The sequence below is a fragment of the Protopterus annectens genome, chromosome 15.part0, assembly GCF_019279795.1.
Source record: "Protopterus annectens isolate FY-2018-M chromosome 15.part0, PAN1.0, whole genome shotgun sequence".
In the NCBI taxonomy this organism is placed as follows: Eukaryota; Metazoa; Chordata; order Ceratodontiformes; family Protopteridae; genus Protopterus; species Protopterus annectens.
Genome location: NC_056749.1, coordinates 242714726 through 242731445, shown reverse-complemented (window position 1 = coordinate 242731445; position 16720 = coordinate 242714726).

Below are 16720 nucleotides of genomic sequence, written 5' to 3'. Positions count from 1 at the left end.
AAGTATATTCTTCTGCCACCTTGGCTATGAGAGCTGTTCATTGCCAGTATCATATGGTTAAGTTCCAGGAAACTCTGCCGAACCAGATGAAGGAAAAACTGGAGGGGGGTGGAGGCTAGATCCCTCAAGAATTATTGGACAGCTGCAACTCCTCTTCCCAAATTGTAAAGCATTCTTTGTGCTGTGGCTTTGATGGTTTGGAGGCATTAGGCAGGGCTGCCATTAAGGGAATAACCCCTACCAGAGCACAAGTCTGAGATTCTGGGTACACCTGTGGAGAAAGACTTTGTGGCCAAAAACTAAAGCTGTTTAAAACTGGAGGAGAAGGCAAAATCTATAAAGAATGTCAAGAACTTTATGCAGATTCAGCCAACAAGGTTTAGCAGCAGTTATCCCACCAAAGCCTTGCTCTTGCCTTCCTCTCAACACAGACAAAATGGGAGGAAGGTCAGAAAAGAGACCACAAAGACAACACACAAAGATGGGAAGCAGAACAAATCTCTAGGCCTAGTGGACCCCGACCATAGGTGCCCAGCAGGGAGCAACCATGATTCAGATGGTCCCCTTCCTGTCCCTTTCTCCCAACCATACCCTTTCCTGCTGCTTTAAACCTCATTCCCATTACAAATCTAGGGGGAGGGCTTTCTCTCTCACCATGAATGGGCAGAAATTACCAGTTGTCTCTAAATCCAGGGCTCCCTTTTCATCCTCCTCTTACCTTTTGTGAACTGTTCACAAATGCTTCAGATGTGAGATGGGGAACAGTTTTGGCTCCCTAAAGGTACAGGGGGTGTGGTCGCCCCTTCAGCAGAAGGAACACAAGTGTCAGATGAGAGCTCCTTCTGCTGGCTCTTAAGGCTTTTCATTCTCCTATCTCCCCAGGACCTATCAGAGTATTTGTAGACAATGCCACAGTGATGTGGTATGTAACCAAACGGGGGAACAAGATCTTACCTTGTTTGCCGGTTGGTACTCCCAGTATGGTATCTTGCTGTCCAGTATCAAGGGACTGCTCAAGCAGTTTACATTCCCTCAGGTCAAGACATTGTGGCAGATACTTTGAGCAGGTCCTTAACTCAATCCCAAGAGTTGATGCTTCACAGGGATGTGTTTCTGGACATTGTCCTATGATGGGTTACTCCTCAAGTGGATCTCTGTCTCCCCTCTGAACAGACAACTTAATCTATTTTGTGACAGAGTTTCAGCTTCCTCTGGTGTGGAAGGTGGATGCTCTCTGTTTTTCTTGGAAGGGGATGCTTCTTTATGCATTCCCTCCCCTTTCTCTCATTCCAAAAGTCCTGTTCAAAATTCAGCAGGATGCACCCAAAATCTTGTTGGTGACTCCCCTTTAGCCGAGGCAGCATTGGTTCCCTCTTCTGCATTTAGCCAAGGGCAGTCATCGCAAGTTACCTCAGAGGGTGGACCTACTCGCATAATACAAAGGATCTCCCATCCATCCTTACCTGTTCACTCTCCAGCTGACACTGGATGATAGGATCTTGATTCCTAATAGACACTTTTTTTCTGAGGACGTGCTTAGGCTCCTGCAGGAGCCAGGAAACCCAGTACTAGGAAATCCTTCTTATCCAAGTGGAAGAGGTTTCAAATATTTGTAGCTTTTTACAAACAAATTGGGAAGTCCTTTCAGCAAACAGGTAATTTATAAATGGATTTCTGATGCATTGTCGTTCACTAGCATCATAGAAAACAGGTTCCTGAGAATGTCAGAACTTATTGTACCAGAGCTGTAACTACTACTAAAGCTTTCTTGAGAGGATTTCCCACCAAAGACATTTTGGATGCAGGTATTTTGTCCACTGCCTACACCTTTACCAAACGTTACAATTTACCAGTCTTCTCAGGAAATAGAGCTGGTTTTGCATCTGCAGTTCTACAGGGCATTCTAGCCTCTGCCTAATTGCTCTCCATCCTCCTCTTTTATAGCTTTGGGAATCATCCCACATTGTTAGTACTGCAACAGTGAAACATGATTAACATAATACAGCTGTCTACTTACCATAAATGTAGATATTAGAGTCATCACTGTTCCAGTAGGTCTTGCCTCCCTTCTTCCCTTGAGGTTGGGTGGGCAGCCTTTTCCTGACCTCTTCTGCTTCCCCTTCCCATCCCTCCTTTCCCCTTCAGGTCTTTAGGTTACTACTTAGTCAGTGCATTGGGACTTTTTGGGCGCCTTGTACTCCTTGCCTGGGTTTCTAACATTGGGGGCAAAAAAGACCTCCAAGATGGCACTGGCGGTAACCCTTATACCCTGACATCAGGAGTAGCACATTCTCCAGCCCAGGAAAAGGGTTTGAAGTCTCTGATATTCAGGCTGTCCAAGGGCTACCACAGCAAGAACGTTATTACTTCAACAGTGAAGACACTACAATATCTACATATATGATAAGTAGGTACAACTACTGTAGCAATGTTTGTATGCTTGTTGCTTTATGAAAGTTTGTGGTTCTTCCCACTTTTGTTTGCTTGCAGGGTAAGTGATTGCACAGGGAATCAGATTGCATGATGTCTTTGATCTACAGTTTGCTAAGATTTTCATAGTCTAGTATCTCCAGTGAACTCCATTGGACCTGGTTTGTAATGGAAAAACAGTATACTTTTATATTTGTATTTGCTACAAGTTTTCAGCTGCTGAAATATTCAGTGTCTCATCAAGTTAGTAAGCAAGTGCATTCATAGGTGAAAATTTTAAGGTTTATTTTTGGTCCAGCTTCTAAAATTTTTATTTTAAAGTTCTGCATTATATAAATGTTTTGCTGTAGTAACATTCCATTCTTTGTTTAAACTATTTAGTGTGCTGTTGTATAGGTACTTTGTTTAGCAGTTTCTTCCCAAGTTTTTGTTCCTTGGAATTCATTTAGATTGTAAACTGTTTTGTGGCAAGCACTGTAATAAAGTAAATTGAGCATCACATTTGGATAAGGGCTTGGATGCCTGTGCTTAAGCTCACAGCCTTGGAGCAAAAGTATGCATACTCTGAGCATTGCATTCTCTGGCTAATGAAACACTCAATGAAAGCTGTTTGACTTCATTTACCAACTGAAGTTGAGCAGGCCCTTTTCTTGACCTGTAATGAAAATGGTTAAGAGGTATGCTGAGATTGAAAAGAGACCATTTGCTCACAGACCATTTTTTTCTCCAATGGCTTCCTGTTGTAATTCCGAGACTTGTAACTGAGCAACAAAATTATGAAAACAAACTTTAAAAATGCAGGAGATTAGTGAATGTTGAATATCTCTGTTCAACTTTATAATTTTTTTTGTGTGCAGTGAGCAAACCCCATTGTACTCCTGCATCTGGGACAAGCCCAACAGATTTACGGACTCCAAGATCTCCACACAGCTTCAAACATGGTATATGTAAACCCATTCATCCAGTCTTGTACTGGGACTCGCACTAATGATTCTAAGAACCTCTGTTAACCTTTCATGTGTCTGTTGTTTTCTTTTCAAGGTTGGGGATGAGTCGGAGCCTATCCAGGCTGCCACTTGGGCATAGAAAACTAAGGTCGGACTCGCTCACAAGCACACACACACACCATGTATGTATACATTGTGGCAGTTTGTAGGAGTAAGATTTTATGCACACCATGTGTTTCTGGTTTGGAGAGAAGTCTGGATTACATAGCTAAAACTTTAGACATGGAGGACATGCAGAATGTGCATGAGGACCTGAATTGGAAAACTAAGAACTGAGGCAGCAGCTGTAAGCACTAGACTACTAAATCATAGATACTGTTCATTCATTATGTTCAGTCTGACATGTGGGTCCTCAAGCTACTTGTTTGATCTGGTGCAGTGGCATCAGTGCTCCAGCCTCTAGCCCCCCATAAGTATTTTTCTTCCTGTAATGCATCAGTTCTCCTAGCTAGCTCAGATCTATTTTGCTGCCACAATGAATGGACATGATCTTGCCACACTTAGCTTACAGCTAAATGCGCTACCTCTTACTGTTAGCTCAAATTATTACTTTTAGTTTTATTTAAAACCAAAAAAGTATGGACCAACCAGCAAGAAATCCACCAGAATTAGCATATAACAACTTTTATTCACTGCTTTCGTTAACAGACTTTGTCAGAATGAAACGCATTAGAACTCTCCACATTTTATAGAACAAATCAATCAAAACATCTAATTAAAACCTTCTGTTAAGAAATATACATATAAAATATGTACAGATTTACACTAAAGCCGTACATTAAACTAGTTCTTGCTTGTAAATAACCTGTTTTTTTATTTGTTTTAAAAACATTTAACATTAATCATGTTAAGTCCAGGAATTTTGTCTGCGTCTAATTTTAATTGCCATAAGGCTTCTTGTTCCAAGTAATTCTTAGTCAGTCTGCAAAACCTTATTCTAAAATAAAAGACTAACTTCTTACATTTATTACACTCCAAAGTACATTTATAAAGTGCACTTTTTATATCTTCATACTGTACAGATGTTCCCTAATTCTTGGTCTCCGTGTAGTCATACCTATGTAAAAAGCAGTACAACCAGAGCATAAACTAATATAAAATCACCACTAGTTTTATAGGTAAGTCTACCTGGAGCTAATGAAGTACAAGGCGAACTATCACGAGACAGGGCCCTTCCAAAATATGACGAATTTACATTCTCTGAGATGGACTTAGGTCTTCTTGCATCCTGACCAAAGTGGACATCGACAGGATGATGAGGCGTTTCCTTTAGACCCAAATCTACTTGGGATACTCCTGGCTCTGACCACTGTGTGATCCAGAAGAACCACCTCTTCCCCTCGGGCATTAATAGCTCCTTCTCTAATTTTCCATCTTGAATCAGATGATCTGGATCTGATTCTTGGCCAGGGTAGAGATCTACTTTGGAGCCGAGGCCTAATACAGCCTCAACTCCAATGAGCTCTCTCTTGAGTCACAGCTGTCAGTCTCTGAGCTGAACAGTTGGCCCTAACTCGACAGGGTTACTCTAGTGGCATCGGCACGTGATTGTTCAGCTCTGGCAACAGCCTCATAACCCAGCCAAACATCATCTATGGTTGAGCACCTTCAGGAGTTTGGCTCACTGTCAGAGCAGAATCTGGATCCATGTCAAGCTTGGCTTTCAAGTCTTTTGAGAGAGTACTCTTTTAACCTAGAGTGAGGTCTACCCTTTCAGAGCTGAATGATAACCCTCATCAATAGGATTTCCTTGGGTACGTAGCCTGGTCTTTGTCCTGTTGGGACAGCCAGTTTCTGGGACCCTTGAGTCTGTCTTCCCTGAACAACCAGTAGAGGAGATTCACGGGAAGGACAGGTATAAGAGCAGACAGTTGGATTTCCCCCCCAAGGAATTCCTGGCCACTGACACGGATTTTGATGAGGGAAGTTCTTTCAGATCCCCCTTGAGGACATCTCATTTGGAGAGATTCTGGAATATCAAACAGGAGGGTTGGCCTTCCTAAGTGCCTTCCCTGGAGGAATCAGTTTTTCTTGAGGCTTTAGGTCCTGGCTGATCTACTACTTTGGTGGTCCTTTCTGGCCAATAAGATGATGGACCTGTCTTCTCCTAGGAGGCATGGAAAGAGTCAAACACAGCTGAGCCTATCCCAAAAAGACTGACAAGTTGTTACTTGCCCCCAAAGACCATACCCTATTGGAGCAAGGGTCCCATGGTAGATTCTGTGTAGTGGTGGCAGCTACTAAGGAGAAGCGTGCAAAAGAAAATTCCTCAGTCCATCCACCAAATAGGGAGTTGCATGCATTGGACAGATTTGTGATGTCTATACCTCCCATACTTTTTCGATGAGAGGGCTTAATGGATTTGACTAAGGAATTCACCAATTCACTCCCACAGACCTTGACTGCAGATCAAAGAAAATCCATTGATTCGCAGTTGGCCACCCTACAGTCCCACTATCAACTGCCTGTATCCACCTTATCTCTAATGCCACAGAGGGTACATCTAGAGTAGCTGGCACAGGTATTTCCATAAGGCATGCCTGGATGCAGCTGTGCAGATTTGCAAAACATTTAAAGATGCCCTTTGTCAGTGCCCCATGTTATGGATCAATTCTGGTCTGAAAGTTAGAGACTGTCTCAAGAAGTGGAAGGATGGTAAATTGTTTGCCATAGGGATCCAATTCTGTACCCTCAAAGGACCTCCAGAAACCAGAATGGAGGAAAGAGTGTGGTTTCATAAATCCAAGCACTTTGCATCTGACACTTGGAGAAAGAGCTCCCCAAGCAGAGGGGAAATTCTTATAATGGACATCACCCATTGGGCAGAGGTGGCCCACAAAACCAAGGGTTAAGGGGTCTTTTCTCAGAGAAGCCTTAACATTGCTCCTGAACAGTTGACCAACTGTTGCACTCTGGCAGTCAGGGGTACTTATCCCTGCACCCAACAACCTGGACATCCATCACTCAAAACAAATGGTGCAGAGGATCATAACCAGTGGCCATTTCATTCCTTTCATACCCCAAACGATTTCCTGATTTTCCACCCTCTCAAAGTGAAGAAGCCACTTCAGAAATCGGTAGACCTCTAAGAAATAGTCATCCAAGAGGTCCCTCCGGACCAGGAATGATCCAGAGTTTACTCAAGATTCTTCTTGGTGCCGAAGAAAAACTGAGACCTAAGGCCAATTGTGGATCTAAGTTGCTTGAACAAGTTTATGAAGTGAACAAAATTCCAGATGGTCACAGCGCAGTTCATTCTTCCATTATTGAAGAGCAAATGGATTTCTTGATGGATCTTCAGGATGTGTATTCCTGCATAAAGATGCTTCAGGGAAGTACCTCCACTTTCAGCTGTGAGGCAGCCATTACCAGTTCAGAGCTCTGTCCTTTGTAACCACAACCACCCACCCCCCAGCTGTTACCAGGTGTAAGGCAGTAGTGGCAGCTTATCTTTGACTGCAAGGTTTTTGGGTATTCCTGTACTTGGATGACTGGCTCATGCCCCTTCCAAGAATCTACTTGTTCATGCCAGGGACTGTCTGCTCAAACTGTGCACAGACTTGAGGATTACAGTAAATCTAGAAACATCCAAGCTACAGCCAGTCCAGTGTCTAGAGTTCATCAGAGCATTTTTGGATGCAAAACTTCAGATAGCCAAACTTCCTCAAACAGGAATTGCATCCTTTCACCAACAAGCCCGAGAAGTCTTCTCACCAGAAAGCAACAGCAAGAATAATTCTTCACTTTCTAGGCTCCATGGTAACCTCTGTCACATTAGTGTAACTAACCAGATTCTACATGGATTATGGCAGCATAATTATAAATCAGGAAACAACCCATCTTTTCTAGCGATAGTAAAGAATTTCTGCAGAATTCACATACAGTGGTGGCTAGAATCACTACATGTTCTACATGGATGTCCTTTGTCCCCCCCCCCAAAAAAAGACACTTCCCAGCTGAGTGGGGGGGGTCATTATCTGGAAAGACAGTTTCAAGCACATGGTCCCAAACAACGGCCAGCCATCACAGTATATTGCAGATGACAGCAGTCCTCCCAGCCGTACAAGCTTTTCAAGACCCTTTCCATTTCAGTGTGATATCTATTGAGACAGACAACATGGCAGTTGTTTGGCACATTAACAAATGGAGGCACCAGATATTCTCCTTTCTGTTGAGAGGCCATGAGAGTGTGGCAGTAGGTGATATCTTTTCACTTTCTAATGGTGCTTATCCCAGGGAACTCCAGCATCCGTGTAGACAGGCTGAACAGGTCTATCCTTCTCCCTCACAAGTGGCCCCTCAATCCATTAACAACAGAGTGGATTTTCAGCCACTGGAGCTGACCTTGTTCTGACCATTTCATCTTTCCCACAGCACCAAATGCAAGACGTTCTCTCTGGTTCCCTGAGATGAGGAGTCACCGGGGGATGCTCTGATGCACCCTTGGACCAGAGACGACTCCTTTCCCAGTATCCCAATTCCAAAGTTTCATCAGAAAGCATTTGCAATAAAGGTCATCATGATAGCAACATGACCTAAACAAGTCTAGTTTCCCCTCTTCTGGCCTCATTTAGTCCATCCTCCCTAGGAGCTGGGCTCATACCCAGATTATCTGTCTCGCTCAAACATTCTGTCCTTCAAACTGACAGCATGTTTTTTTCCCAGTTTCACTGATGTTCAGCAGTCCATGTTTTCGTCTTCAGTTTTCCACATTTTACCTTCTTCCCAAAAACATTTGACTAGGAAAATTTGAGTAAGTGAAACACATTTTCTCTTTGGGTGGTTTAAAAAAAATTATCCTTTCTCAGCAACTCTTACAGCAATTTTGGACTTTCTTGCACACCTTTTCCACTGTGGAGCCAGATATTCCACAATCAAGGTACAGTTAGCTGCAGTATCCTCTCTCCATGTGAGTGAAAATCATATGTCCTTTGCATCTCTGATTACCTAAAGCCTTCTTCCAATGTGTCTTTCTGCTGTGTCTTCTGTTTAGAGGTCCACTTCCTCCATGGGACATTACTATTGTCCTACAGGCTTTAACTGGGCACCCATTTGATCCTGCTGCTAGAGTTGTTCTGGAGCTTTTATCATAGAAGACTTTATTTCTGGTAGCTCTCACTTCTGCCACAATTTCTGAGCTACACATCCTGTCCTCAAAACCTCCCTACCCAAGTTTTCACAAGGACAGTGTCACTAAAATCTTGCCCCTCCAATTTTCCCAATGTGATTTTTTGAATCATCCATTAATCAGTCCATACATTTTCCAGTGTTCTACCCCACTTTTTTGAACAAAGGTGAATGTACTTTGCATTTGCTAGATGCCCATCATTTATGTTTTTGTCTGTCAAAACCTTTCAGGAAATCTGATTGGTTGTGTCCTTCTCTACAGCTAAATTGAGAAAAATCTGTCAAGTCACCCATTTGTGCTGGTTGTTGCAGTGCATTTTCTTTATCAAGAAAGATGATTGCCACTTCCTTCCACTCCAGAGGCTTATTCCACAAGATCTGTGCTTAATCTACAGTACTGTTCTGTAGTAGTCAAATTGTGTTGCAGCTGTGTGTTCCAAGGTACATACTTCATCTCACACACCAAATTAGATTTGCAGTCAAGTTCTAGAGCTTCCTTTGGTTCAGCTGTGCTCTGGAATATCCTTCCGTAAAGCCTCTCAAGTGTGAAAGTAGCAGGCGAACTCTGGCCCATACGTTAAGGAATGGATAGAAAAGACTTCAGTTACGACACTTAAGTACTCAAACCGTAGTGATAGAGCTGTGTTGCTTGTGTCCGTCCTTCAACTACCATCCCACAAGCTTCCTTGTTGTTTTTGTATGCAGTTTTTCTTATCTTTCCTTTCTGAGATGGTTCTAGTTGACCTTGCTTCGGCTCATTGAGGTCGTCTTTCTCTTTCACTCTTGTTACAGGCAGTGTTCACATTGGCTAAGCTGTTTCTGTCAATACATTTATAATTTTAAATTCCCTTTTATTGGCAGGAAAGCTGTGAGGTAGTTCGCTCTTTACTCAAGGGGTTATGGTTAGAGAGAGAGGAGCCTGAGCACCAGATATAAAGCTTTAGCAGTAGCTATAGCTCGATCAGAGACCCATGGATTAATGAGGGATGGAAAAAGACAAAAAGGCCTTTTCCCAAGATCTGTGACTACTCGGATCTATCGTTGAGGGGAGTATATAGAATTAATTTCACTTTTTGAACACACAATTCCACTGAAGAACATGCATGACCTGTGTGTGGTGTGTTTGGGAGTTCCCCTATTTCTATTTATTTTGAAATATGTGCATGGTTTGGATCAAGGGCTGTAGCTGACAGGAGGGATAAGTTAATATTAAGGCCTTTTGCCACTGGATTTAGAGGTGGCAAAAAACTAAACCTAAAAATGCAGACTTTGGGGAAAAAGGCCTTTTGAGTATATGGCTCCATCCTCAAAGCCAGAAGTTCCAATGTTTGAAAGTTCTGTGGCCAGTAGTCTGACCTACATTCCACCCCATATACAGAACACTTGGATCTGATTTTCATTCACAACTACCCAAGGAAGCAGGCACCATTGCAGAGGTCTGATCAGCCCTCCCCCGTCCAGACTATTCTCTGTGCTGTCCTTGAAGTTCTTCAGGTCTTCCAAGAGTACTTTGGAAGCAGACTTGCATCAGCTGTTGTGGAACTTCCTGAGGACTCAAATTGGGATGGGAGTCAGTGATGTCCTTCCATATTACTGTTCTGTATTCTTCACAAAAGGGATGCCTTGCAATAAGAAGCCCAATGTCTGGCCAGTATACCGAAATCCATCTGGCCAGTATACCAAAACCTTAGGATTTCTAGATACACATCACGAGTATGCTCCCCACATGAGGCGTAGAGCATAAAGGTGACATATGGACAGACCTCAGAACTTTTTTCTGCAGTCCAATCATCGAGTATTGGTCTGAACAGCCCTTCTGTGCTGGTTACTGAGCCATGTTTGATAATTGCTCCTTCAGGGTTTCTTCTTGCCCTTTATTTCTTTTCCAGTGTTGAGGGTTACATGTCATCCAGAAAGGGAAAATGTCAGTGTGGGAGGCAGATTTCCCATAAGGATCATCACAAACAGTCTCTCTCTCTCTCTCTTTCTCTTGTCTGGGTACTTCTCACAACCCTATATAGTGTTCTGCCTGCAAATGTTTGCCCCTAAGACCCTATGTAATTGTCTTTCTTCTTTGAAGAACCAACGTCATAAATTATTGGTGCAGTGTGCGATGATGAAATCCTCCCATCCTGAAGGTCCGCCACCTGCCAAGAAAAAGGCCAAGAGTCTGGTCTGATTTGGCTACTGTCCCACTTCCCCAGACATCTTTCTTGAGGTTGGTGAAGGCCCAGAGGCTTGCCTGTTTGTTACATTGGATTCCTCTGCTGCGACCATATTGAAGGCCAGAATGCATCTAACTTTTGACACATCCTCAGAGGCTCTGCAGATGTCCATTCCAGCATTAATTGAATATAGACAAGTGTCTGAACTTCCTAGGGTGTTTAGGGCAGACACCCCCCAAAAGAAAAAAAAGCATATTTTCCCTTCTCATAAAGATTCCCGGTGGGAATGGCAGGATTTTACCCAGGTGGTGTTTAATGCATTGATGGCATTCAAACCCTCCCCAAGGAGTGTCTTTACCTGTTCCCCCATGGTCCTCTACCCTACTCGAGGCCCAGAGAGCAGGACTCCTGTGATGAAGACTTGGATTCTTGGGAAGAGTCTTTAGCATATTCCTCTCGGATCCTTTCTCCCTCGGTTATGGCTCTGAAGAAAACACTATTAGCCCAAAGTACCTCTCAACCTCTTAAAGAAAAAAATCTGGGCAAAGTCTAAAATGATGGGGGAACAAATAGGGACAGATTTTAAATATTGCTCTTACAAACTTAGAATGTTGATAGAATAATAGGTTTTGCATTAGCATGAATTTTCTGAAGGATGTGGAGTCTTAAACTCAAATATTTGTCCTTATTTAATTATGTCAATCCTCAGATATTTGCCAGAAAGGTACAGATTATAGAAGGAACACACCAAAAATATGAGGCAAAAATCTGTACATTTGAGAGGTAGACTATCCCTTTGAAGAACACTGTGTACTATTTTTTTATATGATGGAGTACTTTAAATGGGAATGCTCTCAGGTTTCTGACACTCAGAAGAGTTATTATGAGCTCCTTCAGATGAGTCCCAACCCCTCTGCTGTATCTTTGGTCTTGGCTGCCCTTTTAGATACCTTTTCTGCTACTAATGTGGCCACAGACTCTCAAACTCTAGCCCCTAAGAAACCTAACAGGTTTTACAAGATGCAAGATGACAAGTTTCTCTACAGATATCCTTCTGCTGAACTCTCTGTGGTGTCTATCACTTCTGACAAACCCTGTAAGCTTTGCCTTCTACTAAACTCTTCCCCAGCCATTCTATAGCCCAACTGTCCATGTCTGAAGGAAGCAAAGTATATAGTGCTGCCACCTTGGCCTTTTGAGCTATTAATTACCAGGCACACACAACCAAGTATATTTTAGTGCTTCTTTCTCAGGCACCCCAGGCTATCTCTGACCTTCCTGAATCTGAAGGGAAGACCTCAGCACTTTCGCTACAGGACTCCAGTTCTCAAGTAGCCCGCCACTCTATTAAATGTAGATATTCTTCGTGTTTCACTGTTGCAGTCATCACATTTGGGTTATCCTGCCAGGGGTAGCCCTCAGTCGGACTGAATACCAGAGGCTTAGTATTTCTGCGTCTGTTGCTGTTGCTTCAGGACTGATGTCAGGTCGTCAGGGGTATAAAAACAGGCAGCTGATGCCATTGCACCAGTCTTTCTTGCTGAGGAGCCCGAAGCAGAAGCAGTTCATACAAGTGGCATTCGGTTGCTACCTGAGTTTTTGTTTCCGAAATTGAATCATCTTGAAGTCTTCTAAAGCTTAAGTACCCCATTGGGGATCCTTTTTTCCTGCTCTAACCGATGTCAGAAAAAGTTAACAGTTCTCGCTTGTGGAAAGCAAATGCAGTAGATTTCCATTCTTACTGCATCACCTGTTTAGGCCCAGACCATGATGTACCTTGCTGTCGGTTTTGTGCTTTGTTGAACACCCGAATTATTCATCGTCGGGTCCTTATTGTAGCTAAATGCTTTCGTTCTCTATCTCCATATTCCGAACTGGCTTCGGTAAGCCATCCGATTACCGATCTTCCAAAAAAATGTAAGGTTAGACCGCACAGGTCCAAATCTGCCAATGATGCTTACGTTAAGCTAGTTGCCAGTTTGCCGGTACACAGTGAGGAGCTTTTGCAGCCCCTGATGCCAGCTTCGATGGATTCGCAGGCCACTACCAAAACCCGTTCGGAGTCCGGTATGCCACAAGAAACTTTGACTACGGAACCTGAGGATGTCTCTACCTTGGATGGGTCCAGAGCCCGCTGTGCAGGCACTGGCTTTTGAAGAAATTCTTCCCACTACCGATATTCGACACAAACCGGCAACTTCTTTTGCATTTTCAGTTCTTTCTAAAACTACCGAGTTTCTAAGGCCAAGAGTACAAGCTATGCTTAAAATGGCAGAAGACCTGATCATGCTGATTAGGGGAAGCCAGCCTTCCCCTGCTAAAAGAGACTTGTCCCCAGCAGCTTTATCTGACCAGGGGTCCGACGACTCTGAGGTTTCTGAATATGATCTGCCTGTGAGGATTCAGATGCAAAGGAATCCATTCTTTGTGCCTCCCCTCCAGAGGATTTTTCTTTTGGTGAAACCCTACATACTTTGAGAGAGCATTTCCATTGGGAATGCCAGGATTATCCTCAGTTCAAAGAGAGACTCTGGGAATTTTTAGGTTTACTACAGCACAGACCCTTAGCTATCCCTCCTGTTCTAGATATGGATGATGTCTTTATGGAATCCAGTCCTACTCCTGATACTTTACCCCCTGCTCCAAGGAAACCTGACTGATACTACAGAGTCCCTGAACAAAAACAGCTACAGCTAAGAATCCCACCCCCTCGGACAGGGATTCCCGAGCTTTAGACAGATGGGGTAAAAAAGTATACACCTCTGCAACTCTCGCCATTAGAGCATTGAATTGTCAGTTCCACATGCTGAAACACCAACAACATACTATGGAACATATTAAGCAAAAATGATCTACCTTTCCTGACTGTGCAGAAAATAATTACAGGAGCTTATGCATTCTGCAAGCCAAGTCAGCAAACATACCCTGCAGTGTTGGTTTGATGCCCTAGAAGCATCTTGCAGGGCAGCAGTCACAGGTTTTCAACTTAAAAGGTATGCCTGGCTTAAGGAGCAGACCTTGCCAGACCATGTCAAATCAAAATTATTGGATGCTCCTCTGAACAAGGGCAATCTGTTTGGCACCAAAGCAGAAGAGGTTTTAAAAAAGATGGAAGAAAAGGCAAGTCTATGCAGACAATTGAAGATTTTTTGCAAGTGCAGCCTCCAAGATTCAGTAGGGATTGCACCTCAGAAAATTGGTCCTTTCCAGCCCCTCAAGGCCATCTCAAACTAGACCCAGGGTAAACAGACCCCCCCCCCCAGATTACAGTCTCAGGGTATGCAGAGATTTAAGTAATGGAATACCTCCACTTCTAAAGCAGGGAGTGCTAAGCCACCCCTTACAGAAAGAAATCACAATGACTTCTCAACTCCACTCTTCACCTCTGCCCAATTGCTCGTGCCCCTAGGAGGAAAACTTGCCCACCATGCAAAAAACTGGACCTCCATCACCAACGATCAATGGGTCCTCAACATAGTATCCCAGGGGTACAAATTTTATTTCCACATGCTGCCAACCCCAAAAGGGTTCCCAGACCTTCCCCCAAACCAGTGGAGGCACAAATCCAAGTTCAGTCCCTGCTCTCCATAAGGGCAATTCAGCCTGTTCCTGCAGAACAGATAGGCCAAGGTTTTTATTCCAGACTTTCTGGTACCCAGAAAAGAGGGTACCTGGTGCCCAATCTTAGATCTATCCATTCTAAACACCTTCCTGCTGGTACCAAAATTCAAAATGCTCACCCTACAGCAGCTTCTCCCTAAGCCACCCTAGACCTAAAGGAGACCTATCTGCACATCCCAGTCAGGGACTCCTGCAGGAAACCTCTACTTTTCAGGGCAGGATCTATGCATTATCAGTTCTCTGCACTTTCCTTTGGCTTACCCACTGCTCCCAGAGTTTTCACAAAATGCCTGGCTCCAGCCATTGCCTATTGCAGACAGAGAAATATTCAAATTTACCCTTACTTGGACGTTTGCCTGATTCAGGCAGACAGTCAGAAAAAGCTGTTGCAGCACCTAACATTTGTAAAGGACCTTCTAACCTCCCCTGGGGTACACTATCAACGAAATGAAATCCAAGCTAGTCCCCAGTCAAAAAATTGTATTCCTGGGAGCAAGCTTTGACACAGCAAACCAGATGGCATTCCTTAGAAAAACAAGCCTGTCTGACGGGCTACTTTGCTCAAAACCCAGAACCTAGCTATCTGCAAGGAAAATTATGCAGGCTCTAGGGTTCATGGCCTCCTGCATTCTACTAATTCCATATGCCAGACTGCAGATGAGGAAACTTCAATAAGTCTTTGGTGCCAACATTCTCAGGACCTGGAAACTATCATGCCTATAATACTGTGTCTAAGGAAAGAGTGTCTTTGGTGGGGAGCAGCATGCAACCACAACAAGGGACTTCCCTTTACACAACCCCATGCCACCCAGACCCTAACCACAGATGCATCAGACTATGCCTGGGGTGCACATCTGGGCGGCAGGTGCATTCAGGGCCACTGGAGCCCAAACCAAATTCATCTGCACATCAACCAAAAAGAGATGCAAGCTGTTCAGCATGCTCTGGCAGCTTTCAGATCCCTACTGTCACCAGGGCCCCTACTAATCAAAACCGACAACACCACGGTGATGTGGTACATCAACAAGCAGGAGAGAACCCACTCTTACCCAGGCTAGCCATGACCCTGTGGAACACGGCCTCAGCCATGCATATTTACCTGCAAGCTCAATTCCTGTCATGTAACCAAAACTCTGGCAGATAACTTGAGCAGAAATCTCCTAGACCCACACGAGTGGCAATTAAACCACAACACCTTCAGCCTTGTGACCCAAAAATGGGGAACCCAAGGGTGGACCTATTTGCCTCCCCCTACAACCACCAGCTCAACCAATTCTTCACCAGGGTACCTCACAGCAAGGCTTGGAAAGTGGGTGCCTTATCCTTCCAGTGGGCAAACCTCTCAATCTATGCATTTCCCCCTCTGCCTCTTCTTACCAGAGTATTATTCAAGATAAGGCAGGAAAGACCAAGAGCAATCCTGATTGCCCCAGACTTGCCGTGTCAACACTGGTACCCACTACTGTGCAGTCTGTCACCAGTGCCCCCATGGCACCTACCCCAGATCCCTAACCTCCTGACTCAGCAGGAGGGACAGATCTTGCTTCCACAATTGCAGACCCTGAACCTTGCAGCCTAGCTTATTCCTTGAATTCTTCTCCAGTGGCCAGCCTAAGCAAGCAGGTACTGGATGTCATGCATGAAGCCAGATGACCCAGTATAAGGAAATCCTGTGCTAAGTGGAAAAGGTATTGTTCCTGGATTCACACTAAAGGAGCAGAATACAGCACAGCCCCTCCTTACCTGTCATCCTGGATTACCTAGCAGACCTACTCCACAGAGGCCTGTCCTCTTCCATTAAGATCCATGACTTTGCCATCTCTGCTCTTTACAGCACTAAGCCACCTCTCTTCTCTCACCTTCTCATCAAGCAGTTCCTGAGAGGGGCTAACAACTTAAGGCCACCAAGAAGAGCCCCCACCCCTGCTTGGGACCTTACTTTTGTGTTGGAAAAGTTCACACTTACCCCCCTTTGAGCCTGCAGCATCAGCAGAGTTAACATTCTTCTCTTGGAAAACAGCCTTGCTTCTGGCCATCATTTCAGCTAGAAAAGTGTCTAAGCTACAAGCACTTATGGCTGTGGAACCCTTCATTATTTTTCATGCTGACAGGATCTCCCTCAGGACTAACCCAACTTTTATGCCTAAAGTGGTGTCCAAAGTGGCTCTCAACCAATTTATCCATTTGCCCACTTTTTTCCCCTAATCCTCAAAATAAGGGGGAAAGAATCCTGAACTCTTTAGATGTGCACAGACAGCTCAGATTCTACCTTGATAGGACTAAGCCCTTCATAGGTTGGTACTAGGCTATCAGCCCTAGGGCCTGTACAAGCCTAGTCATAATTCCCTGGATATTTCTTCCCACAATATT